General features: G+C 47.0%; 1 protein-coding gene across 9 annotated transcripts in view; it reads right to left on the bottom strand.

The window, feature by feature from the left end:
- Positions 1 to 1,643, bottom strand: part of CHD9 (chromodomain helicase DNA binding protein 9) — a 235,826-nt gene extending 234,183 nt beyond the window's left edge. For all 9 annotated transcript variants that reach the window (XM_047834132.1, XM_047834147.1, XM_047834146.1 and 6 more), the window contains exon 1: positions 1,173 to 1,643. The gene's annotated coding sequence lies outside the window, so the exon portion shown is untranslated. The remainder of the gene's footprint in view (positions 1 to 1,172) is intronic.
- Positions 1,644 to 24,715: the final 23,072 nt, after the last annotated feature.

Genomic DNA, 24,715 nt, shown 5'->3' on the forward strand with positions numbered 1-24,715 from the left:
CACTGAGATGCCCTGTGCTAAGTGTTTTGTCCACATTCTCTGTCAATGAGGGAAACAGCAGATTACTTCCGCACATGGGCCCTAGAGACAGATTCCCGGGGATGTGCCTCTTCCTAATTATATAACCCTGAGCAAGTTCTTTGGCCTTTCTGAGGCCCAGCTTCTTCAACCATCACAGGGGGTAATTATAGTCCTACCTTGTGGGCCATATGAGGAGTCGAATGTGGCAATGCACAGAAAGCTGGCAAGCACCAGGCACAGGTACGCCCTTAGTAACCATTATCTTTAATTGTTAATTTTTTTTTTTTAACGTTTATTTATTTTTGAGACAGAGAGAGACAGAGCATGAACGGGGGAGGGGCAGAGAGAGAGGGAGACACAGAATCAGAAGCAGGCTCCAGGCTCTGAGCTGTCAGCCCAGAGCCCGATGCGGGGCTCGAACTCACGGACCTCGAGATCATGACCTGAGCTGAAGTCGGACGCTTAACCGAATGAGCCACCCAGGCGCCCCCCCCCCATTATCTTTAATTGTTAATAATTCCCACAACAAGTCTACGTGTTTTACACTATCATACCCATTTTGCAGGTGAGGAAACTGAGGCTACAAGTGGTTCCATGAATTCCTGAGGGACGGGCTGGCTGTGGGGACTCCAAGCCCATGCTGGTAACCACTTTGCTGTTACCTAAATATAAGGGATCATTTTTATCAGCTACAGGGGATCTTACTCTGCCTGCTCAGTGACATTTACCAAATGATGGGGCAGCTCAGGCCAGCCCCTGAACTTCTAGGGGATCTGCATTAAGAGGAAGACTCCCTGGTGAGTCTTCTCTCACATTCCACATCAGTGTCTTTCTGTTCTCTGCCCACTTTTTTGTTTAACCCCTTCAGAACCAGTCCTACTGGGAGGGGGAGGTGTTGGTTTGTTATCTTGGGTTTGACAGCTCAAAGGGGGAGATATCTCCTGCTTCAAAAGCAGGGAAGAGGAGGAGGAAAAGGAGGAGGAGGAGAAGGGGAGAGGAGGAGGAGAAGGGGAGAGAAGAATCAGCATGTACAAACGTCCTTGGGTTTTGTGCAATCTTAGATCAAGAGTCCTCAAACTTAGCTGCTAGTTGCAATCTCCTGAAAAGCTTTTAAATATCCAAATGCCCAGGTCCCAACCCGGACCACTTACCTTTGAGTCTCTGGGGGTGTTACGGGGGCATCAGGATGCTCCCCAAGAGCTTCCAATGTGCGACCAAGTTTGAGAACGGTGCTTTGGATCCTATCCGTCTGTACTCAGCTGCAAAGCTCAAGTCGCCTTGGACACGGGTAACTCTCTTCTCTTTGGACTTGCCCTTCGGGGACTCGGGCACGCTTTCCAGAGGCACAGGCTAGTAGGGGACGTCCGCGTGCCAGCGACCTGCTGTTCTGCGCTGCCCCTAGGCCCAGCTTGGAGACTGCGGGGCTCCGGGTCCCCTTAGGCAACAGCACGTGTGGCCGCTCCGACTTCTCCGCTCATCTGTGCAGACCGCGCGCGGGGCTCCGCGGCCGTCGCGCTGCCCACCCCGACCTCAGAGGCTCGGGGGAAACGCCCGAGGCTCCGGAATCCTACCTAGGCTGCCGGCGCTGCCCTCCAGTCCCCGGAACCCTGGGGCTCAGGTTCGCTCCGCCGCCCGGCTCCGCGGTGCTTTTCGCCTGCGCCGGAGAGGCTCCCACTAGAGCGCAGGCGCCACCTAGTGGGCGCGCGGGGGCGGCGCGGGGGACGCGGCTGGGAGGTGGGAGCGCGGCCCGGGCGGAAATGCGGCCGCGCTGCCCACGTGGGCGCCTCTCCAGGTCGCAGCGAGTCCCGGACGCAAGTCCCGGCCGGCTGGGACCACCTTCCTTCCCGATCCCGCACTGGGACCTGAACTTGCTGAACTTCCCCTTGGGGGCACGGCGGGGCAGCCAGGCCCTGCCTCCCGGCCTGGGAGCCATCCTGGGATTTTCCTGGCCGCACTCAGGGATCTTTCTTTTCATCCGAAAGCTTTCGGTACATCCCAAATTGGCATAGCCTCTTTTAAAAATACTCTGCGAGCACCTGAAGATGCAAGGGACTGGGTTTCTCTCAAGCCCAGGGAGGCCTTTACCCTCTCGGCAACCCTTTCTTCTCGCCACGGCCCCACCCCCTCCACGCCCTCGCCCACCTACCTGCGTCCCTCCAATATCTTTGGCTGACATTTATTAGACATCTAGTCCGTGTCAGACCCTGTGTAGATTTGGGAGACACGGTCAGGTCCCTTAGGAGTTGGCAAACCAGGTCATCTTTCTTGGCCGGGTGCCAATGGCGTTTTTTGGTTGGGGCTCTCCTGGTACTGCAGGAGATGTAACATTCCCTGATTCTCTGGCACTAAATGCCAGTAGCCACTGCTTAGTCAGTTGGGGGGCTGGGAGAGAGGGAGAGTAACATTGCCCCAGGCTGAAAACCTAATTAGCTGGTAATTAAGCAATGACCAGTGAAGTCCCACTGTCAGGATTTTTGAGGGCAATGGAGACCCTCGGCCACCTCTCTTCCCCACCCCACCCCCCACGCTTCCAGTATTTATGATTTTTTTACGAAGGCCTGCCAAGGGTTACAAAGAGGGTGGACTATTGAAAGTGTTTACATTTCATTTATTTCTTCCCTCAGCAAATGTTCACTGAGCACCTAAAATGCGCCACTTTCTACACATGAGGGATACAATAAAGGACAAAACACCCCAAAATCTCTGTCCTCAATGAGTTCACATTTAATGTAACAAGTTAACACAACACTTTTAGCACACACAGAAACACAGTGCGATGTAATTGAGCTCTTTACGGGATAAGTACAGGATTTACAATAAATACAGAGCTCCAGAAAGATGTCTCTGCCTAGGGACACCCAGAAGGAATCTTAGGGCTGGGTTGGAGACACAAGAGCCTATGCCATCAGGGTTAAGATGTGACAGCTGTGGGAGTGAATTTACTTGTTCCGTGGAGAAGGTGAAAGATAAATAGGCCAAGTACTTAACATTTGGGGAGGGGGGGGTCATGCATCTCCCCCCAAAAAAAGGCACAGGTCCATCCCATGTGGGGGTATCAATCCTTCAAACTCAGGAGGACAAAGAGGAGAGGGGGACTTCCTGAGAAATGGTGGGGTTGGGGTGTCCTCAGATCTTCAGTCTCTAGATCCAGCCCTCAGTCCTTTGCCCCCACCCCAAAGTTGCAGCTGCCCCCCTGGCTCCCCCATCTTCATACCCCCTCCCAACCCCCCCTACCTTCCATGTTCCCCCCCTACCCTCTGATGTTCCCCTTCCTGCTCCAAGCCCTCATAGGGCTCACCACTGGCCCCCATAGAGACCAAGATCCTAACCTCAGCCCACAATGCCTAGCGGGTCGGGTCCTGGCCCACCTGTCCATTCTCCTCTTCCGCCATTCCTGTCTTTGAACCTTTCTTAGTTCTCAGAAAAGTGAATTCCTTGCCTTTCCCCAGTCACAGCAGCCACCCTACCCCTCCTCACTTCCAGGGAAAGGCTGTGAAGTGCCTCAACCTCATCCTCAGCCTGACCCTCTTCTGACCCTGGACCTGACCACAGCAGCCATGCAGGGGGAAGTGGGGTCAGGTGGATGACTGGCCAGCTGGGTGGATGGATGGATGGATGAAGCAGTCATCCTGCGATGGGGGAGGAATAGGGGGAACCAGACGATCGCAGAATGTACTGGTCCCCTGACCTCCCTGGGCCTCAGTTCCTCAGTTTCCCCTCTGGACAAAAAGGACTATATATATACACACACATACATACATACACACATATATGCATATATGTGTATGTATGTATGTGTGTGTATATACACACACACACACACACACACACACACACACCAGAGGCAGAGTGGATGGGGGACGGATATAAATTTTGCAAAATTATATGGGAAATGTCTTAATCTTATCCTGGCAATTTATCTGTGTGAAGACTTTTGGAGATAACATCACCAGTGGAAATATTTAACGACACTTTGTCAAAATGAGGTCTGTGCCAACCCTCCCTCCCCCTAGGTGTCTTTGGCCTCTCTGTCCTGATATAATCTGGTCAAAGTGACCATCAAGGGCAGAGGAAGAGGAGAAGGAGGTATCACCTGTGGGCACTGCCTGGAAGGGCAAGAGGCAGTGTGTGTGTGTGTGTGTGTGTGTGTGTGTGTGTGTGTGACAGAGAGAGACTGATAGCGCCCAGCCTCAGCTTGCACATGGCAGGCTGGTGCCTTGTTGAAGGTGAATCGGTCAGAGAAGTGCTGACAGGGACATTTCCCATTCTTTGGCTTTAAAGTGCCTCTGAGTCATTTCTAGGCCATTCTCTCTCCCCAGTCCTAGCAAGAGCTCCCTCCCCCACCTCACCCCACTGTGCCCCAAAGCATGCCTGGGCAAAGTCCTAGATTACAACCTCTGGGATTCTGACGTCAGGCATCACCTGATGAGGGTAAAGGTTTTCTAAATGACTTTCCCCTCTGGGTCCTCCTGGCGTTTTTCTCACCCCACCAATCGCAGTGTTTTGGAATCTGCAGTTACCCACAGATCTGTTCTGTGCGTGGGTTCTCCATCGGTGGTCTCTGTGAGGGACAGCACAGCCTCTGACAGGGAGACGTAGTGTCCACGATCATCATAATTATTACGATTGGCAATGGCTTTGGCGCTAAGAATTTCAGATGGACTATTTCGTGGAAATCTCTCAGCAATCCTGTGAAGCAGGCACTATTAGGTTTCCCATTTTATAGATGAAGAAACTGAGACTCATGTTGTCATTTGTCTTTGGTGGAGGAGTTAGCGAATGGGGTGGCCAGGACTTCTATTTGGATTGCCCCTACTGCAGAATATTTGCCTCTGAGCATTTCGCTGCTGTTTGGAGATCATCTACTACGTGCTGGACACTGTGTTTTAGATACAGTACAGGATGGACAAAGCATTCTCATTTTTAATCCGTCTTGTGCTCTTGCTCTGTCCATGCTTTCCTTCAAAAGGAGAATTTTGGGGGGCACTTGGGTGGCTCAGTAGGTTGAGCATCAGACTCTTGATTTTGGCTCAGGTCATGATCTGAAGGTCGTGGGATTGAGCCTCGCGTCGGGCTCTGTGCTGAGAGCGGAACCTGGCTGGGATTCTCCCTCTCTGCCTCTCTGCCTCTGCCCTTCTTTCCTGCTCACGCGCTCTCTCTGAAAGCAAGCAAGCAAGCAAGCAAGCAAGCAAGCAACTTTCTTCCAGAAAATTTACTTTAAAAAAAAGGAAGAATTTTGTTTTCTTTTGTTTTTAAAAAATAATTTCATAGTTACATGTTATGAGATACAAGCTACTTTTAGTAGGAAAGGGCATATTTATCTTCCAGAGTGATGTTCCGTTAAAGAGGGTGAGAATCCAAAGTGGAAGGACACACACAGGGGGGCAGTAGGGGCATGGGCAGGGTGGCAAAGGAGGGGTAGAGAAGGAAGGAGGCAGGAATGCTAAAGAGACCAAGGGGAAAGGAGCTGAGCGCCTATCCCAGGAAGGACACCTGGTCTTCTCAGGCTGGCCCTGTGGGACTGAATGGCAACTTGGCTTTTGGGGTCACAGTGTATCTATGATTGGCAGGAGTAAGTCTGGTCTCTTTCTGCTCATGCACTGTACCTACAAACCCTGCCAGATGTTATGACAAGTCAAGTCCCATTGGCTTCCCAAAGTCCAGGAAACCAAGAGCCAGAGACGTTAAGCAACTTGCTCAAGACCTCATAGCATGTACACGGTAGAGTTCGTATTCAATCCCAGATTCCTCTCATACTGAAACTGGCGCTTCTAACCATGACCATTAGCTGTCTTTCCATAAATGAATGTGAATTAAACTGAACTCCTAGGGAGGGACTTGCATTTCTTCATTTTGGCCACGATGACCTTTCCCTCTTCTGCCAGCTAATATTCTGCTCATCCTTCTAGGTATAGCTCAAGGAAGCCCTCCCCTACTCCTTCTTTCCAGTGTAACCTTTTCCCTGTGTAAAAGCGCTTACCTCATAGTTTAATTCCCTGTGGAGATATTGCCTCCCCTACTGGATTCAATGCCCTTCTAGAGCAGGGTGCATGTGGGTTGTGCTAGATGGTGCTCTGTTTGCCTTTCCACATCTGCTCTCTACTGTTCTCTACCCTGGTCTTAGTTCTGGGAGGTTGATCTAAATGGGCAAGACCAAAGGCTTCTCTGCCCACTGGCTTCAAGTTGGGTTTGGCCAGTGAGAGCCCTGGGAGAGACCAGAGGGAGGAGGGAGAGTAGGTTGGGGTGCTTATGCCCCCAGCTCCCTTTCTGCAGGGTGCCTTGGGCTGGCCACTGTCCTGCCCTGTAGTCATAGCTGTAAGGTGATGCTCTGCACGTAGCCCTCTCTGCCTCCATGTTCAGGCCTCCTTAAGTACAATTCACTAAGGTTCTAGAAACCATACAACACCCAAAAAGTAACTTTGTACCATGTAACTCAATGAAGAGCTGTTGAGCTAAATTAGGGGCAGGTTCATCTGTTTGTTTGAATGAGTAAGAAACAGGAGAAAAAGGATTTCAGTGATCTTCAGAACTAGGACCAGACGACAAATAAGCCCTTAGGTCCCTGGCAAACAGTTTTTGTTTTTTTGTTTGAATGATTCTTTAAAAAAAATTTTTTTTATTTTCCTCACTTAGTATACAGTAAATTTGACTTCCTCTCTTTGTGAAAACAAAGGAAAGGCCATACATGTGAGAATGCATCAAGGTGGTCATCGGAAGGCTAGGAAGAGAGCTCCAGAAATCAAGTTTTCTAGCACCTAGAGCATGGACTTATAGCCTCCAGAACTGTGAGAAAATGTCTATCGTTTCAGCCACCCCGTTTGTGGCATTTTGTTATGGCAGCTTGAGCAGATTCATGCAGGTAGATATTCTATGGTAAGTGACATGATTAATTTTGTAAGAAACGGCCAAACTGGTTTCCCAAATGGCCGCGCCCTTTTGCACTCCCCACACCACCCCCAGCCTCATAAGAGAGTTCCAGCGGCTCTGCAACCTTGCAGACACAGGACATTGTCGGTAGCTTTTATTTGTGTTGATATTTTTCATGTGCTATGTTTTGTAGGTAGTAATAGCCGAGGAAGCAGTTTGAAGCTGAAAATATTTTGGAAGTATCCTGCTGAAGTCCTGTCCATCTTTGGGTCATCCATACCCCATTTCTCTTTTCTTGTCTTTCTTCTGGCCTCATTCTGTCTCTAGGGCAACGTCCCCTGGGCAGAGCCAGCTAGTGGTCTGGGAAATTATAGTCCTCATTGCAGGTGAATCTATTTCTGAGCGAGTTGAGGAAGGAGGGCTGGCTTCAGGAGCCCTGTGCATCATTTAAAGTCCTGCGGGCACCATCTTGAAATTCTTAATAATTTTTGTTCTTTATTTATTCATTTATTTTTATCACATTTTTATTTATTTATTTAGTTTTAGAGAGAAAGAGACCGTATGCAAGTGGGAGAGGGGCAGAGAGTGAGAGAGAGAGAGAGGAGAGAGAGAGAGAGAGAGAGAGAGAGTGTTCCAGGCAGGTTCCACATTCAGTGCTGAGCCCCAGGTAGGGCACGATCTCAGGAGCTGTGAGATCACGATCTGAGCCGAAATGGGGAGTTGGACATTCAACCGACTGAGCCACCCAGGTGCCCCCAAATTCTCAATAATTTTTGAACAAGGGATCCACATTTTATTTATTTATTTATTTATAAATTTTTTAAATGTTTATTTATTTTTGACAGAGAGAGACAGAGCACGAGTGGGGGAGGGGCAGAGAGAGAGGGAGACCCACAATTCGAAGCAGGCTCCAGGCTCTGAGCTGTCAGCACAGAGCCTGACGCGGGGCCGGGGCTCACAGACTGCAAGATCATGACCTGAGCTGAAGTCGGACTCTCAACCGACTGAGCCACCCAGTTTTTAAACGTTTTATTTACTTATTTTGAGAGAGAGTGGGAGTGTGTGAGAAGGGAGAGGCAGACAGGGGAGAGAGAGAGAGAGGAAGAGAGAGAGGGAGAGGGAATCCCAAGCAGGCTCTGCCACTGTCATGGTCCCATGAGGGCTCCATATCATGAACTGTGAGATCATGACCTGAGCCAAAATCGAGAGTCAGACACTTGCCAACTGAGCCACCCAGGGACCCACGTTTTAATTTTACACTGAGCCCCAAAAATTATGTAACCTCTTTTGGGTGCAAGAGGTCACAGGCAGGACAAGACTTCTCACCAGGTTCATTTCTTGCTGACCACGCCTCTAAACTAACCCAAACACAACCTGAGAGTTACACCTGGCTCCTGGGTGCCCTTGAGGCCTGTCTCTTGTGCTGAGTTGGGTTAGCCACGATTAATTTGGAGGCTTCACAAAAGGATTGTTCCCCTAGGATCCCAGTATCCAATGAGGACTTGCCTTAATTAGGGCCTCTTGACTGGAAGGCAAATGAAACCTCCCTCTTCCACCCGGACACCCCCAAACTGTACTTTGGCTTTTATACGGGAGAGATAAATCAACAACGTCATCATGTCGTTTCATCATCTCTCTGCCAGCCCAGTTGGCAAGAAGCTCATTCAAAGAAAGGTGATTTATGGACAGTTGTACCACCTTTAAGCAGATCACTGAATGCTCAAGTCCAGGAGGATCAATGGTATTAACCAGAGGCACTGGGGGCAAGGGCGGGAGGGGCAGGCGATGGGGAGGTCACCGTCTTTGGAGGCAGCACCCTGAGCTGGCTGCTGAGCGTGCAGACGTGTGACCTGAGGCAATGGACCTAAGCACTCTGGACTCAATTATTTCAACTCTGAAGTGGAATTAGTGATACTTGCCCACAGGACAATTTGATCATGAGAAGTCAACAAGAAGACTCTGTCATGTGTCTGAGACCAGCATGCATCCACCCTCCATAAGCGCAACGGAGCTGATGTCCTTTTGAAGGGCTCAGCACCAACCCAAGAAAGAATAAATTTTGTACTTCTCTGAAAAGCCACTTCACAGACCCGTTTGATCCTTTTTCCAGCTTCCTAGGAGTTGGGTCAGGATTATCAGGCTCCTTTTAGATTTAGGAAAAGGAAAGGCTAGGTGATCAAAACTAAACTAGGAGTAATATAGAGCACTGGAGGGCTTGCGTGGCTCAGTGGGTTGAGTGTCCAGCTTTGGCTCAGGTGACGATCTCACAGTTCACGGGTTCGAGCCCCATATCGGACTCTGCAGCAGCAAGCTTTGGGTCCTCTGTCCCCCTCTGTCCCCCCCCCTCACCCCATCTCTGTCCCCTTCTCTCTCTGCCCTATCCCCCTCTCAAAAATAAATAAACATTTAAAAAAATATAGACGGGCGCCTGGGTGGCTCAGGCGGTTAAGCGTCCAACTCTTGATTTTGGCTCAGTTCATGATCTCATGGTTCGTGAGTTGGAGCCCTGGGTTGAGCTCTGTGCTGACAGCATGGAGCCTGCTTGGGATCCCCTCTCTCCCTCTCTCTGCCTGCTCCCACCCCCCCCCACCCCCCCCGCTTGCTCTATCTCTCTCTCAAAAATAAATGAACTTAAAAAAACATATAGAGCACTGGAGTGGCTAACTTCAGTTCCATACCATGTGAGGCTTCACTCAAGAAGCATTACACCTGAGATGGTTCACTCACGGCTTCTGATGAGGGAGCGTGGGGCAAGCTGAGGGCAAAATACAGACCAACAGCACCCCCTGCCCCCAGGTGGGATATGTGTGATATCCCTTGGACACTCCTGGATACCCCAAAACAAAGGAAAGGGTTTTAAGTGCTTGCCATGGTGATGTGGGAACAAAAGGCAGATGAAAAATTAAATTCCCTTACTGCCCACAGGCCACTGAGAAGTCCTTGAAACCGGCAGAGTGACCTTTCTCTGGGATCTCAGCTGCTTCCATGATGACACTTTGCTAGGGGCAAAAGGAAATCCTGGCTTAACATTATCCTGACCCCCCTCCCCCCACTGCCCAGGATCCTGTAAGTCTACTTTAACGCATAAAAATTTCTTTGGAAACTTCCTTTATCTCAAATCCCCCAGGATATCTGCTGGCAATCATACTCCAAGCTTATGGCCCCCTGATAAACATCTGAAGGGTCTCGTGACTGAGATTTTTACTAACTGGTAGTAAATGGCATTTTCCTAGCAACAGCCAGCCCCTCAAGGTCTTGGAGACCTTGCTTCCAAAATTCCTTAGAGGCTTACTCTATCCCTAACCCCCCTCCCAACCTGAGGGTATATAATCAGTTACCCGTCACAACCCCTGTGCAGCTCTTTCTGCCCACGTCCCAGTGCTTTAATAAAATCACCTTTATGCACCAAAGACGTCTTTAAGAATTCTTTCTTGGCCATGGGCTTTGGAGCACTCCACCATCACCCCCCAAATTCATCACTTTGAAAACCTTTACCTGTGTGTCTCAGATTAAAAAAGCAACGACTGGTTTACAAACTGATGATGTCTAGGATGGTGTGTGAAGATGGCCTGATGGAGTCTTTAAAATAGATACGATTCGGGGCGCCTGGGTGGCTCGCTCAGGCGGGTAAGCACTGGACTTCAGCTCAGGTCATGATCTCACAGTTCATAAGTTTGAGGCCCACGTCGGGCTCTGCGCTGACAGCGCAGGGCCTGGAGCCTGTGCTTCGGATTCTGTGTCTCTCTCTCTTTCTGCCCCTCCCCTACTCATGCTCTGTCTCAGTTTCTCTCAAAAATAAATAAACAGGGGCGGGCACCTGGGTGGCTCAGTCCGTTGAGCTTCTGGCTTCAGCTCAGGTCATGATCTCGTGGTTTATGAGTTCTAGCCCTGCATCAGGCTCTCTGGAGCCTGCCTCAAATTCTGTGTCTCCCTCGCTCTCTGCCCCTCCCCCACTCACATTCTGTCTGTCTCTGTCTCAAAAAAAAAAAAAAAACACAAATAAATATTAAAAAATTAAAAAATAGATACCATTAGCACAGTGATAGAGAGGCTGGAATCCAGATGAGCTGGGTTCAAATCCCAGCTCTGGCCTTACATAAATTACTCACTATCTCTGTGTCTCAGTATCTCCATCTGTTAAATGATGTTTAAATAACATAACCTGCCTCTTAGGTTTGTTGTGAGGACTAAGCAAGATGATGAATGTAAACTTCGCTTGGCCCAGGGTAGCACACGACTTGCTATTTCTTTCAATTACATGTTTGGGTAACCCCTGGAGTCTATGGTCTGAGGACTCCCCATTCTTTAACACTGGGTGGAGCTGGCATTCAGAGGTAGGGGATGGTCTCCAAGCAGGGGGTCTGTGAGTCCTGGAACTGAATGTGACCCCGGACGTGGAAGAAGGTCACAGCTAGTTGCGTAGTAACAGGGCTTGCTTTGTGTGTGGAGACCCAGGCTGCTGTTTACAGGTAACTAGGTGGGGGGTTATAATGTGTAAAGAAGTTGAGGGTTAACAAAGGGAATTCTTCCGGTGAGATGAATGGGAACTAGCTGCGTGGGCAGGGAGGGCGGACCTCTGGGATGGGGGTAGGGGGTTTATTATGCAGATTAGACTCGGCCTCTCCCTGTGACCATAGAAACCCCACCATCTCTCTTTCAACGGTGCTCTGACGAAGGGTTATTTAACTCTGGCCCTGCAGCCGTGGCCGCAGCCCAGACCCTCCTCAGAACAGCCCAGAGCACGGGCCCTCTGCCCCCACGTGACATGGGGTGCCACACGAGCAAGAGCACCAAGGTGGTGGGGGCGTCCCAGAAACCCGGAGGGCAGCCCGCGGGGGAAGAGCCGGATCCGGAGGCTGGCACTGAGGCGGCCTATGGCAAAGACACCTCAGTGAAGGATGGGGGCCCTGCGCCCAAGAGCCAAGATGCTCTCCTCTAGAGTGGGGCTGGACCCTCACCTCCTTCCCGGAACTGCCTTTGGCCCATGAAACCCGACACGAGCCCTGTCCCGAGAAATCTCTGCCTTCACCAGGTACCCTCCTCAGGCTTGGCGCTCTGGAGCTGTGAGGAATCCCATTTGCCCAGCTCTCCGTGGAGAGGACAAAAGCAGCCTTCACACATCGTGGGACTTTCTCACAGCCTCGGTGGCAGGCTGTCCTGGATCCAGGGAACATCTATGTGCTTGCCGAGCTGTGACCGTCCAGGGACCCCCGGCCTGCCTCACTTTCTGAACTTCCTCTGGCGTGTGTGTGTGTGTGGGGCGGGGGAGGGTCCGTTTGCTCCCTTTTCTCTCCTTTTCTTCAAGAGCTGGCTGAATCGCCAACATCCCCAACAGGGCCGTTTTCGCCTGGCTCACTCCACACTGTTTGTATGAATAATTTAATATTTAACTGGGAGAGTTGTTAGTGAATTATGGGAACGATCAGGATCAGACTGTGATGGGGGTAAATGGAAGGCAGCAAGGCCTGGTCATCCAGGAAGTGGAGCCTGGAGTGCTGGTGAGAAGGAAGGAGGAGGGTGCTTGTTCCTCGCTGTTTAGTCCCCAGAAAAATGCCCCTCTGCGGATATCCCTTCGTCTCCTCGTATCAGAAGTCTGTCGGTTTGGACCTTGTAGCATCTGAGCTATCTGCACCCAGCCCTCAAAAATATTTCGCTGTTTACTAACATGCCTGTCAGCCTTTCTCCCTCCCCACCCCGCACCAACCCCGCCGCGTGTTTTGTTTTTCATGCAAAAGTATTTTAATTTGAAATCAAATGGACATGTTTGCAAATAAATGGTGACAGAACACATCTGAAAGACGGGACTGGGGATGTGAGAGCAGAGGGCCGGCTGGCCGGAAGGGGTGGGTGTAACTCTGTGAAACCGGAGCGAGGCGAGGGGCTATAGCGTCTTCTCTTTGCGCCGAGCGCCGTGCAGACAAGTTTACCGGGGTGCTTTACTGTGACTAGCACAACTGCTCCCATTTTATAGACGGGGCAGTTGAGGTACCAAGAGGTTAATTAGTTCACTTGCCTGACCTTGGCCATTCAGGAGAGGGCAGGACCCAGAATTGAAGTCCAACAGTGTGGCTCCGGAATTCATGCTGTTCATCACCGCCGTCCTGTTTTAAAGTGGAGGGTCTTCATGGGGGAAGGGAAGGGGAAAAATAGTTACAAACAGAGAGGGAGGGAGGCAAACCACCAGAGACTCTTAAATACAGAGAACAAACTGAGAGTAGTTGGGGCGGATGGGGGAGGGGCATTGAGGAGGGCACTTGTTGGGATGAGCACTGGGTGTTGTATGGAAGCCAATTTGACAATAAATTATATTAAAAAAAAACAAATAAAGTGGAGGGTCTTTCCTGTGTGCATCCACGGAAATCCACGTTCCACGACAGCCCGTGCAGAGTGGGGACCATTTCTCTTCCCTCATTTGGATGGACCTGCCCGTGAAGAAGTAGGCAGCTGGTCCGCTAGGTGTCGCTGCATTGCAGGTGCGGTGATGATTCCTGGAGGGGCTTTTGTTCTTACACACGTGGTGCTGGGGAGAGGGGGTAGGTGGGGAGGAGGAGGGAGATGGGAGAGTGAGGGGGAGAGAGAGAGAAAGGAGAGAGAGAGAGAGAGAGAGAGAGTGAGCTATTGGAAATGACCCTTCTTTTCGGCCATAGAAACCTCAGAAACCGAACGGGATTCTTCTGAGATGAGAAGGCAACCAGGCTAAAGAGAAGGAAAAGAAGGAAGGATAAGAAATAAAGCAATTCAGTCTGAAATTGATGACTAAAGGTTCCTTTTGCTTCAGCAGAGCCTGATATCTTCCAAAGACAGTGCAGGAGGGATGGGGCCTCAGCAGCTGGCCCAGGGCCCTGCTCTGTCCCAGAGGGTGGTGAACTTTCAGTGGGCCAGGAAACAGGCCTGGGCTTGCAGCTGGGGATCCGGAAGTTTGGGGCCTCTTTCTACAGCTTACTGGGGATAGGCCAAACTATGGGTAACTGCTTTCAATTTTTTTTTTTTTTTTTTTTAGAAAATACTGTTTTCCTCTCTCCTCCCTCTTAATGGAAATTCACCCAGCAAAACAGCTTTGTTTGGGAAAAAGCTGCTCATGGTGCACCCTCAGGACTCCTGGAAAAAATCCTCAGCTGGTGGTGAGGCTTTGAGGCTGGGTGGTGCTCTTCCTACTGAGAGGTGGGACTCCAACTTAGGCTTCTTACCAAATCAAGGAGGGAGGCTCCAGCTTCTTAGAAGTTCAGAAACGGGGTGGTTTGTTTATTTCCTCCTGGGATTGTGCAAAATGCTCAGTTCATTAAATTCAAGACCTCTGAGGGCTTTTATTTCTTTTAACATTTATTTATTTTTGAGAGACAGAGCATGAGCGGGGGAGGAGCAGAGAGAGAGGGAGACACAGAATCAGAAGCAGGCTCCGGGCTCTGAGCTCTGAGCTCTGAGCTGTCAGCACAGAGCCCCGTGCGGGGCTTGAACTCACCAACCATGAGCTCCTGACCTGAACTGAAGTTGGATGCTTAACCAACTGAGCCACCGGGGCGCCCCTGAGAGTTTGTAAAGACAAGATTCTTCAACCGTCTTCAGTTGTCACAGACATGCTGCATTTTGCCAGGAAGTTTATCTGTAATGGGAAAAAGCGCCCCGTTTCTTTTTAAAGACGTTCCAATTATTCCATGGGAACCGGTATCACTCATCTGTCTCCCTGTGAGTGATCAAGTGCCTGGTGAAAGTGATCAGATTTAGGTCCATTCAGACATAACTTTAACCTTTTGAAAGACAGGTCTGCATAGACTCTGCCCATCACTTGAAAGCCATTGCTCCGGCCCACTTCCTGAACTCCTGGAAGAGGAGCATTTCGTTTACTAGACAACTTACCTATCCACGTATCTTTCCACCCAGCTTTCCTTCTTTCCTTCCTTCCATCCATCCATTCCATCCAATCCACTCATCTATCTATCTATCTATCTATCTATCTATCTATTTATCCATCTATTGGTCTATCAGTCTATCGATCTATCCATTTAGCTCTTCCTGGGATTTTCCAGTTATATGAGGCAATAACTTTCCCATTTCAAACCAAATTCATTTATTAAGGAAATACTTACTGGGTTTCTACTCTTTACTATCAGTCATTCATTCATTTCTTTCTTTATTCATCCATTAATTTAGCAGTTACTGGGTGCTCTATGCCAGCTCATACTGCTCTATGCCAAACTCCTTGGTGTTAATAAAAAGTGGAAGTGTGTCTTTGTGGGAACAAGGTGGTCCAGAGAATCTTTCCAGCCCAGGTGAGGCCTGAGTTGAGCCTTCAAGAGTAAGTAGGAATTAGCTAGAGGGAGAAGATGGGTGTTTCAGGAGAAGGGGGGATGAATGTATGAGCCAAGATTGGAGGCTGCCTGGGGCATGATGTGCAGTGTTGTGGGAGCCTGAAGGGCATGTGAGACAGTAACAGGGGGGGTGAAGCTTGACATGTAAAAAGGATCAGGTCATGGAGGGCCTTGTATTTTATATCGAGAGGCTGAGAGTTCATCCTGATGCCGATGAGGAGTCCACCAACGAACTTTGGGCAGAAGAACGATGCTGGACATCGACTGCTTTTGACTGCTTGGTATCCTGCCTTCTGGTAACAAAGCCCATCTTTCCCCCGTGTAGGACCCTTTTCTTTCCACTCTTAGTTTGCGCGATTTATTCTCAGTCTCCAGGCTGAGCACTGCTTGTACCTGGTCAAAGTGATTTGTTCAGGGAAGGTCATCTGATCCAAACCAGTCCAGATTTTTTGTTGAAGTAATTAGCAAAGAAGTATCCACTTTCTTTTGGAGTTAATAAAATTGTAGGATTTAAGTCTGGAGTCTCTCAGTGGCATGTTTCCGCCACTGAGAAAGGCCTCCCGGAGAATTAAGCCCTAGAGGAGATTGGGGCTGAGACAGGTGGAGACCTAGTTCTGAGGAACTTGTTTGGGCAACTGGATCCATGGGAGCTAGAAGCTAATACTATCCCTAGGTGATTAACACAAGACAATATATTTTCACTTTTTCTTTCTTGCTGAGAATGGTTTGAATTTGGCTTCTGTCCTTTTTGAAGAGTTCTGAGTACATTCCATCAACTCAAATTTGCATATTAGGTGAAGTAACTTGGGAGCTGGTGAGAGGGGTAAAGCTAGAAGCCAGAATACAAATTAGAAGACAATTGCCTGAACTAAGAAAGATACATTTGGTAGCTGTTACTATTAATTGCAATGTTGCAACCAGCCACAAAATCTCAGTGGCACATAAGCATAAACTTTCTCTCCTTGCTGTTGTGTGTGTGGGTCACTGTGATTCAGGTGATCAGGCTACCTGAGGAGCGTTCACGTGACAAACGGCAGGCGCATAAGAGATTTGAGTTCAAGGAAGTATCCTTTTGCATGGAGGGTGGGGGAGCAAATTCATTGCTAAACAATAATCTACTCTGACACAAAAGAGATCCAGTGAAGGGCTCAGAGCCTGGAGCCTGCTTCAGTCAGATTCTCTGTCTCCCTCTCTCTCTGCCCCTCCCCACTTACATTCTGTCCCTCTCTGTCTCAAAAATAAATAAATGTTTTTTGTTTTTTTTTTTTTAAAGAAATATTTAGGGGGTAAAATCAGCCAGCTTTGGTGATTGACTTTTCTTCGGGGCTGAGAGAGCGAGAGGAGTCAAAGTTCCTGCTGGGGTGATGGTGCCACAATATAAGAAAGGGACTCTGGGAGGAGAGATAGGTCTAGAGGGAGGGTGAGGACCTGAGTGTTGCAAGGGTAGAGCTTAAGATGCTCCTGTGACAAAAATAATAACTAATTTAATAATAATAAATTATTAATAATTTAATAATAAATAATGACTAATTTAACTAGACTTATCGTGGTGATCATTTCATTATATATATATATATATGTGTGTATTGAATCATTATGTTGTATGACTGAAATGAATATAATGTTATGTGTCAATTTTACCTCAATTAAAAAAATAGCAAACATTTATATCACTTTAACTACGTCTGGGCATTGTTCCAAATGCTTTACATATAGGTTTCACTCAATCCTTACAACTACCCTATCCTCTCTTTACAGATTAAAGCACAGAGAATTAAATAATTTACCCAGGTCTTTTAGCCGTCAAGGACAAAGCTAAAACCCGGCAGTTTGGCTGGGGGCTGAGATTTGGAGAATTTATTTGGGAGTTGTGGGAACGCTTTTGGTTAGTATAAAGATTTACTCATTTATTTTTATTTATTTTTAAAGTTTATTTATTTATTTTGAGAGAGAGCAAGCAGGGGAGTGGCACAGAAGGGGACAGAGAATCTCAAGCAGGCTCTGCACTGTCAGCACAGAGCCTGATGTGGGGCTCAAACTCACAAACCATGAGATCATGATCTGAGCTGAAATCAAGAGTCAGACACTTAACTGACTGAGCCACCCAGGTGCCCCAAGATTGTGTTGAAGTGAAAACATTTGAACACAGAAAAATGCAGAAAGAAACCTTTTTATTTTATTTTATCATATTTTTAATGTTTATTTTTGAGAGAGGGAGAGAGAGACAGAACATGAGTGGGGGAGGGGCAGAGAGAGAGAGGGAGACACAGAATCTGAAGCAGGCTCCAGGCTCTGAGCTGTCAGCACAGAGCCCGATGCGGGGCTTGAACTCATGAGCTGTGAGATCATGACCTGAGCTGAAGTTGATGCTTAACTTATTGAGCCACCCAGGTGCTCCAAGAAATCTTTTTTTAAAAATTATTATTTTTTTGGGGCGCCTGGGTGGCGCAGTCGGCTAAGCGTCCAACTTCAGCCAGGTCACGATCTCTCGGTCCGGGAGTTCGAGCCCCGCGTCAGGCTCTGGGCTGATGGCTCAGAGCCTGGAGCCTGTTTCCGATTCTGTGTCTCCCTCTCTCTCTGCCCCTCCCCCGTTCATGCTCTGTCTCTCTCTGTCCCAAATAAATAAATAAACGTTGAGAAAAAAAAATTTTTTTAAATAAAAATTATTATTTTTTTATTTTTTAAGTCATCTCTACACCCGACCTGGGACTTGAACCTGCGACCCCGAGAGATCAAGGGCCACATGCTGCACTGTCTAAGCCAGCCAGGTGCCTCTGAATTCTTATCTGAACTTCCCTTATTGTCTAAAGCTTAGCTTTCTGAAAATACAGCTGCTGTTAACTCCCCTCCTTGGGAGTGTCCTGAAAATTTGTTTGCCAAGAAGACAGATTGTCCATTCTCATTAACATCAAAGAGCCCAATTGAAACTTCCATACTCTCTCACTGAAGCCCTAAAAAACACTTTTTTAAAAAAATTGGTATCCATAAACCTTTTCTTTCCATGACTTTTCCATCAATGGGAGCTTGCCTGCATGTCAATGTGAAAGTAAATTGTGTCTTTTCTTCTGCTAATCTGTATTTTTTAAAAAAGATTTTATTTTTTTTTTAATTTTTTTTTTCAACGTTTATTTATTTTTGGGACAGAGAGAGACAGAGCATGAACGGGGGAGGGGCAGAGAGAGAAGGAGACACAGAATCGGAAACAGGCTCCAGGCTCTGAGCCATCAGCCCAGAGCCTGACGCGGGGCTCGAACTCCCGGACCGCGAGATCGTGACCTGGCTGAAGTCGGACGCTTAACCGACTGCGCCACCCAGGTGCCCCTAAAAAATATTTTAATGTTTATTAATTTATTTTTGAGAGAGAGAAAGTACAAGCAGGGAGAGAGGGCAGATAGAGAGAGATAGATTCCCAAGCAGGCTTCACGCTGTCGGTACAGAGCCCGACATGGGGCTCAAACCCATGAACCTTGAGATCATGACCCGAGCCCAAACCAAGAGTCGGCTGCTTGACCGACTGAGCCACCAAAGTGCCCCTGTTAACCTGTATTTTTTTATTTTTATTTTTATTTTTATTTTTATTTATTTATTTTATTTTTATAATGTTTATTTATTTTTGAGAGACAGAGAGATGAGTTTGGGAGGGGCAGAGAGAGAGGGAGACAGAATCTGAAGCAGGCTCCAGGCTCTGTGCTGATAGCACAGAGTCTGATGTGGGGCTCAAACCTACGAACTGTGAGATCATGACCTGAGCCGAAGTCAGAGGCTCAACCGGCTGAGCCAGCCAGGTGCCCCAGCATGTATTTTTTAAAATTGAATTTAATTTTATTATTTAATTTTATTTTTCCATACATACATATTTTTTAATGTTTATTTATTTTTGAGAGAGACAGAGTATGAGCAAGGGAAGGACAGAGAGAGAGAGGGAGAGGGAGACATAGAATCTGAAGCAGGCTCCAGGCTCTGAGCTGTCAGCACAGAGCCTACATGGGGCTCAAACTCACGAACTGTGAGATCATGACCTGAGCCGAAGTCAAACGCTTAACCGAATAAGCCACCCAAGCGCCCCTGTATTATTATTATTTTTTTTTTAATTTAAATTTGCAGGCCCAGGGTGCCTGGGTGGCTCAGGGATTAAGCGTCCAGATTTTGATTTCGGCTCGGGTCATGATCTCATGGTTTGTGAGATCAAGCACCTGCTCAGGCTCCGGGTTGGGTGTGGATCCGGCTTGGGATTCTCTCTCCCTCTCTGGGTTGCAGGCTCTCTCTCTCTCAAAAAATAAAATTGAATGAATGAATAAATGAATTTATTTTCAGGCCCCAACCACTGGACCCAAGTTGGGAGAGGTAAAGTTTTCCTCCCAACAGAGTCATCAGAACACTTTCAGTTAAAGCCCGGGAGTAGATTAGCTCCCAGAACCCTCCCCTCACACACAGATACCCTGAGGGGAGGACCTTTCTATAGCAGAAGAGCACCTATCAATGGAAGATCTCTGGAAAAAAACAAGATTTAAAGGGCTGTGGGCTGGAAAAGCCACAAAGAAGAGAGGGACAAAAGGTCAGACAGATGTAGGTAACAATCAATGGCTTCCATGTGTGGAGCCCTTACCAAGTGCCAGGCACTGTGCTCAAAGACTTTACAAATATCATTTAATTTGCTATTTATAATAGCTCCATAAGGCAGGTAAAATTCACACATTATGGGTGAGACATTTATGAGGCTTGGCTGAATTGCTCAACTTCATCCAGCTGGTTAATGGCAGGGTAAGGATCTGAACTCTAGAGACCATGGTTTTAACCGTGGTAGTGGATTGAATAGTGTCCTCCCAAAATTGAGGTCCACCTGGAACCTCAGAATGTAATCCTATCTGGAAATGGGGGTTGAAAATATAATCAAGTTAAGATGAGGTCATACCGAATTAGAGTGGGCCTTACATCCGATGACTGTTGTCTTTGTGAGAGAAAGGAGAGGAGGATTTGGATTCAGAGACACGGGGTGTGGGGGCGCGGGAAGATGGAGGCGGAAGCTGGAGTGATCCTGTCGCAAGCCAAGGAACGTCTGGAGCTGCCAGAAGCTGGAAGAAGCATGGAAGGATTCTTTCCTAGAAGCTTCAGGGGGAATATAGCTCTTAATTTGGACTTGTAGTTCCCAGAACTGAGAATGAATTTCTGTTGTTTTAAGCTGCCCAGTTTTTGGTACTTTGTTATGGGAGCCCTAGCAAAGCAATACAACCACTAAGATCTCACTGGCTTTCTTAGCATAGACGACTCTAAAGAGAGTGATGTCAGTGAATTCTAGGCGGTGGGATGGATTCTTGGGCTTGGGGAAGGGCAAGAGGTGTGTTTCTGAATCACACTTGGGGTTTCTCCAAGGTATGCATGGCTCACTCTCTTGATCTGGAGAAGCCTCATTCCTTTTCCTCTTGTTAAGGAGAAAATTATTCATGATGCTTGTTAAAGGTGGTAAGGCAGACTTACTCGGGGGACCATTACAGTGGGGTTTTATAGTAGGAGAGAAAGATCAGGTTCAACTCTGAATATACTAAGGACAAGTGGAAATTTATTGCCAAGTAGTAAGGTAAGGATTAGCGGATGGGTAAAAGAGGAAACATCAAGGCTGGGGAGATTCTTGTTTGACTGAATCAATAAGCACCCTTGTTTGCTGAATGCAGGTGAGGATGATAAGAGTGAGGGTTGAGTAATTTGATCAGATATCAAGAGTGAGTGGGGGATTTTTGCTAAACTAACCAAGCAAGATTCTTGCTAAAACTGGACTAAATGGACAATGACAGAACCCACGGTCAGGACTTGAGGGCTTGGAGGAGTCTGATTAGTTAGGTCAAAGAGAGAGAGTTTTTGTCACTCTCCACACTATGGCTGTCACTAGCCACTGAGTGTGATAAGAATGTGTCATGTTCATGCATTCAGCTCACCTTGAGAGCATCATCTATGATGGAGAGACTCAAGTTAGGCTTTTCCCAGTGTGTGTGTGTGTGTGTGTGTGTGTGTGTGTGTGTGTGTTGTGGGGGAGTGTTGTGGTTGGGCTGGTGGGAGGGCTGGAAGATAATCAGGACAAGTTCTTCCCATAAAAGGGTAATTCCACCGGACCCTTTCTGGACTCCATGGCCAATTGGTTTCTGCCCAGAGAGTTTGCCTGTGTCCTCCCATCCCTGTCATATTTTGAAAGGGTAAAGAGGAAATGTCACTGTGCCCAGGGACTGGGTAACATCTTGAATCAAGCAGTAGCAGCAAAAAAATTGAGCATCAAAGCTGAGACTTTGAAAAAAAGATTGTTTGAAAATCTCAAACAACTTCCTGATACTTCTTTTCTTCCTCTGAATCTTTTTGGGAAAACTCTGTGACCCCATCCTCTTCCTAACTCCCAACAGCACCCAACGAAACCATGAGAAAACACCCTCATTATGCTGATGAAATGGCTGAAATTCTCTATTACTCCATGAACTTAATTTTTTTCTCATTAAAAGTAATGTAAACTTCCGGTTTCCAGTTCCACATGCAAGGAGTTTGAAAGGTGCCACTCTGTCTTAACCACAAGTAAAAACCAAAAAAGACTGAAAAATCAACAACTCTCTGGATGCAGAAGAGGGGTGGATACAGAGCTGCAGCTGCAAAGAGCCACGGCTTACGCAGGGAGTCACAGCTTACCTGGAGGAGAGACTTATGGATGGAAGCTGCCTTGGAAACCAGTGCTGGGGAAGGAAAACCTGAACTTATAATTGATGAGTTGTTGAAGCTCAATGTGGGCAGACCTGAAAGTTAAAAAAAAATTCTAGAGGAAAGAAGTACTTGCATGGCTCAGTCAGTTAAACATCTGACTCTTGATTTTAGATCAGGTCATGATCTCATGGTTCGTGGGTTTGAGCCCTGTGTCAAACCTGCTTGAGATTCTCTCCCTCTCCCCCCTGCTCTCTGTCTCTCTCTCACTCTTTCTCAAAATAAATAAATAAACTTAAAAAAACAACTTTAGAGGAAGTCAGTTATTGGGGACCCTCCCACTTCATGAGTTTTACCTCCAAGAACCCAATTAGGTTCTCAGAGTAAATATCAGAGGAAAAAAAAAATTCCCTCATGCTTCTTGTAGGGGGGAGGGAGGAAAGGAACCATTTTGAAATGTGCCAGAGTACTCTGTTGGCAAGTGTACCCTCAGGGGAACCTGGTTGACCAGAACCTAACCTGTTGGGGTGTTACCAGAGCCTAACTGACTTGGGGAAGTGAAACACCCAATGCCAGTCAGTTCTAGCCTTCCACTTGGGAGAAGGGAAACACTCCAGCCCATGCTAGCCATCCTGTCCCACTCAAAGGGGAAGGAAAAAAAATCCTGAGAAACATTTGTGAAGTTCACAGTTCAGTGGCACAACATCACTAAAAGATTGAGACCTAGTGCTTGCTTTGACAGTACATATACTATGACTGAGATGTAGTCATAGGACTATAAAATGATTCCCCTCTCCCCACGCCTTACTGTCACATGACTAAAAACCTATGTACAACAGTTCCTTTTTTACCTCGTACATGATGTCTGGTTATCAAGAAAAACTACAAAGCATACTAAAAGAAGAAGGAAAAAGCTCTACACGATTTGGAAAGACAGAGCAGGCATCAGAACCAGACATGGCAGGGATGTTGGAATTATCAGATTGGGAATTTAAAACAGCTATGACCAATATGGTAAGAGCTCTGGTGGATAAAATAAACAGCCTGGGAGAACAGATGGACAATGTAAGAAGAGGGGTGGAAATCCTAAGAAAGAACCAAAAAGAAATGCTGGAGATAAAAAAACAAAAACAAAAACCCACCATAACATAAATGAAAAATGGGCTTATTATTTTGATGGGCTTATTACCACTTGGAATTTGGCTGGAAGAAATCATCTCCGAGCTTGAAGATATGTCAATAGATCTTGAAGACTAAAAAGCAAGGAGAAAAGAGGCCGAAAACCAAAACCCCAGAACAAATATCCAAGGACTGTGGGACAAGTATAAAAGTTATACATAACAGGAATACCAGAAGGAGAAAAAAGAGAGAAGGAAGAGAAGAAATATTTGATGACTGAGCATTTCCCTAAATAAATGTCAGACACCAAACCACAGATCCAGGAATCTCAGAGAACACCAAGCAGCATAAATACCAAAAAAACTACACCTGAGTATGCCATTTTTCAAACTACAACAAATCAAAGACAAAGAAAAAATCCTGAAAGAAGACAGAGGAAAAAAAATCATGCTTATAAGAGGAACAAAGATAAGAATTATATCTGTGTTCTTCCGAGAAACCATGCAAACAAGAAGAGAGTGAAATATTTAATGTGTTGAGATAAAAAAGTTATCAACCAAAGATTCTGAATCCTGTGAAATTATCCTTCAGAAGTGAAGGAAAAATAAAGTATTTCTCAGATAAACTAAAATTGAGGTCATTTGTGGGGTGCCTCCGTGGCTTAGTCAGTTAAGCATCCGACTCTTGATCTCGGCTCAGGTCATGATCTCACCTTTTGGGAGTTAAGCCCTGCATCAGGCTCTGTGCTGTGCAGAGCCTGCTTGGGATTTTGTCTCTCCCTCTCTTTGCCCTTCTCCTGCTCACTCTCTCTCTCTCTGTCTCTCTCTCTCTCTCAAATAAATAAACTTAAAAAAGAAAGAAAAGTTAAGTATTTAAAAAAATGAAATTGAGATAATTTGTGCCAGTAGACTGCACTGCAAGAAATATGAAAATAAATTCTTTAGAGAGAAAGTGATATAGATCAGATACTTGGATCTTCACAAAGCAAGGAAGAGCATTGAAGGATTAAGTAAAGGTAAAATAAAAACTTCTAATTTCCTTTTTAAAATTTTTTTTTCTTTTTCTTTCAACTTTTTTTTTATTTTATTTTTAAGACAGAGAGAGACAGCATGAGCGGGGGAGGGGCAGAGAGAGAGGGAGACACAGAATCGGAAGCAGGCTCCAGGCTCTGAGCCATCAGCCCAGAGCCTGACGCGGGGCTCGAACTCACGGACCGCGAGATCGTGACCTGGCTGAAGTCGGACGCTTAACCGACTGCGCCACCCAGGCGCCCCATAATTTCCTTTTTTAAAAAGAAACATTACATTAATGCTTTCACACTCTTTTTTAAAAAGTTTATTTTGGCGGGGGTGAGAGAGAGAGCACACAAGTGGGGAAGGGGTAGAAAGAGAGAGGGAAACACAGAATCCAAAGCAGGTTCCAGGCTCTGAGCTGTCAGCACAGAGCCCTACGCGAGGCTCGAACTCATGAAGCGTGAGATCATGACCTGAGCCAAAGCTGGACACTTGACCTACTGAGCCACCCAATCCCAAAACTTTAAATTTTCTTCTTATTAGTTGATCTAACATATAACAGTTTTTTTCAAAATAGTACTGGTAATGTATTTGATTATACATGCTTACGTATGTATCTCGTGTGTGTGTATATATACATGCTTATACATATATACTTATTTTATATAAGTGAAATGAATGACAGCAACGGTAAGAAAGATGGGAGACAAGAATTAG

Source organism: Prionailurus viverrinus, chromosome E2 (assembly GCF_022837055.1).
Source record: "Prionailurus viverrinus isolate Anna chromosome E2, UM_Priviv_1.0, whole genome shotgun sequence".
Lineage (NCBI taxonomy): Eukaryota > Metazoa > Chordata > Mammalia > Carnivora > Felidae > Prionailurus > Prionailurus viverrinus.